At 53.8% G+C, this 2722-nt stretch overlaps 1 long non-coding RNA gene across 1 annotated transcript; it reads right to left on the bottom strand.

Moving 5' to 3' along the window:
* Positions 1-1431: 1431 nt before the first annotated feature.
* On the bottom strand, positions 1432-2348 carry LOC149126674 (uncharacterized). The gene is made up of 2 exons (XR_016234630.1): positions 2157-2348; positions 1432-1785 (listed from the first exon to the last, which is right to left on the bottom strand). It is a non-coding gene; the product is annotated as an uncharacterized LOC149126674 (long non-coding RNA).
* Between the last annotated feature and the right edge of the window lie 374 nt (positions 2349-2722).

A 2722-nucleotide genomic window follows, 5' to 3' on the forward strand; every position in this document is an offset into this window, starting at 1 on the left:
AAAGGCGCCGACCACCAGGCACCCAGCCCCGCCCAGGGCACGAGTGGCTGCCTGTCCTGCTCAGCTGGGGAGCTATGGTGAGCTGGGTGTCCCCTAAGACAATTAAAAACAGAGGGTGAGAACTCACTGTGGCAGCCCGGGACGGCCATGCGCTTTTGGTGTGCTCTCCCCTCCCCCCGTTTTTTTAAAAGCAAGATTTATTTATTTATTTGAAAGGTAGAGTTACAGAGAGGGAGGAAAGGAGAGAGAGAGAGACACACACACACACACACACACACACACAAACACACACAGAGAACTTCCATCCACTGGTTTACTCCCCAAATGGTCACAATGGCCCAGGCTAGGCCAGGCCAATCCAGGAGCCTGGAAGTCCATCCAGGTCTCCCATGTGCATGGCAGGGGCCTAAGTATTTGGGCCATCTTCCACTGTCATCCAGACACATTAGGAGGGAGCTGGATAGGAAGCAGAGCAACCAGAATGCAAACTGGTGCCCATATGGGATGCTGGCATGGCAGGTGGTGCCTTAACCTGCTATGCTATAACGCCACCTCCTCCACAATTTTTTTTTTTTTTTGAGACATGGGAGATGTACACACAAACAAACAGAGAGGCACAGAGCTCCCATTCACTGGTTCACTCCTCAGATGACTGCATCTGCTTAAGTTTGGCTGGAGTTGGGCCAGAGCTAAAGCAAGAGCCAGGAACTCAATCCAGGTCTCCCACGTGGGTGCAGAAGCCATCTGCCATCACTACAGCCTTCCACCCAGAGTGTGCAATAGCAGGAAGCTGAAGTCGGGAGCAGGAACTGGGAACTGAACCCCTGCACTCCGATGTGGGACGTGGGAGTCTTGGCTGTTAGACCAGAGGCCCCTTCTTTCTGTGCCTTGATGGGTAATTTCAGCACTGAAGAGCCGCTGACCCGGACAGAACTGGAAGGCTGGCGGAATGGGCGAGGACAAGCATTGGCTTTGGAGCCATGGGGAGATGCGGTCACGTCCCTGCCCAGCTGCTGACCAGCTGAGTGACCTGGGCCAGTCATGCAACATCCATGGGCACCCATTGTCTCCACTGATAATTGAGGGTAATGACCCCATACACGGTCATAGGATCCAGTGAGACAAGGCACCCGTATCAGCTGAGCAGAGCGCCCAGCACAGAGCGAGCTGGCCCAGAGTGGCATCTACTTCCTGTTAAGTCTCCGCCCCTTACATACAACTCCAAATACCCAAAAGCTCTGAAAACAAAACGCATTTGGCAACAGACCCTGACCTGAACTGACACAGGGCTGTTTGCAGCTGGCCTGTGTTCCCACTTGGTATGGGTTACCCATACACTTCCTGGCAGAAATACTGAAGTGTTTTGTTAGAGGGTACTATGCCAGACCCTGCTAGAGGCATGCGAAATAATATAACACCACACTGCTTTGCTTTTCTTTATTTTAATGATTTTATTTATTTATTTGAAAGGCAGAGTTACAGAGAGGCAGAGGCAAAGAGAGAGAGAGAGAGAGAGGTCTTCCATCTGCTGGTTCACTTCCCAGATGGCTGCAACTGCTGGAGCTGCACCCATCTGAAGCCAGGAGCCAGGAGCTTCCTCCGGGTCTCCACGCGGATGCAGGGGCCCAAGGACTGGGGTCATCTTCTACTGCTTTCGCAGGCCATAGCAGAGAGTTGGATGGAAAGTGGAGCAGTCGGGACTTGAACCAGCACCCATATGGGATATCGGCACTGCAGGCGGTGGCTTTTTCTGCTACGCCACAGCGCCGGCCCCAGCTACATTGCCTTTCTCAAATGCAAAAGACTGGATTAGGAAACACATCTGATCCCAAAGGCAACAGGATCACCTTTGGGCCTGTATTCTCTCCCCTCTAGACCATTCCCTCCAGTTACGATTCCCCTCTGACCCCGAGTGCTGCTCCTGTGGCCCTTGGACATCTAGGACCAACCTTGCCTCCACCAGAACCGCATATGCGCCACGCACCCTCCCAACCATTCCTTCACTTCCTTGAACGTCTTCTCCAACCTCAGTGAATTTACATGCAGTCCTCCTCCTACCCTCCCTTCCTTCCACCTTGCCCTGGTTGAGAACGCGACTTTGGGGATGCTCCCTCCTCGGAACAGCTCTGGCCGGAACAGTGTCAGCCGGTTGGTACCTGCAGAGTTACTGCAGAAGTCTCGGTGTGTATTTGCATTGCAAATATTGTCTGCCGACTGTATAAGAAATGTCTGGGGCAGAACTCCATTTCAACTGCTGCTGGAGTCCAGGTCGTTTTCCATCACTGTGAATTTTCCCAGTGGACCCAAGACCAAAACAACAGCTCCTCTCTCCATTGCAGGATTGCAACAGCTTCCAGGGGGAAGAGGGAGCCGAATCCTGGAGCAGGTTGGAGAGCCCTGGGCCAGGCGTCTCCGCAGCTGCATGGCACTGCCCTGTGGCACACGGGAGTCATGAGACCTGTGCTCAGGTTACAGCTCCGCCCCTGCCTGGGTGGATGATCTTGGGGGCAGCCCCTTGTGACTCGGAGAGCTTTGGTTTCCTCACCCCGGAGCAGAGATCATGAAAAGTGCTTGGCAGGATCGGCAAGTTGATCAAACGAGATAAGGACAGGGCTCTGAGAGCCATGGGGTTGCGCAAGTCTCAGGAGTGTTGCTGTCGCCCTCCACGCATCCTTGGCCTCTCACACACAGACACGGGGCCTTGGCTTTCTTCTTCAGTTCC

This window comes from Oryctolagus cuniculus, chromosome 5, assembly GCF_051225735.1.
Source record: "Oryctolagus cuniculus isolate XC-2025 breed Fujian yellow rabbit chromosome 5, ASM5122573v1, whole genome shotgun sequence".
NCBI classification, from domain to species: domain Eukaryota; kingdom Metazoa; phylum Chordata; class Mammalia; order Lagomorpha; family Leporidae; genus Oryctolagus; species Oryctolagus cuniculus.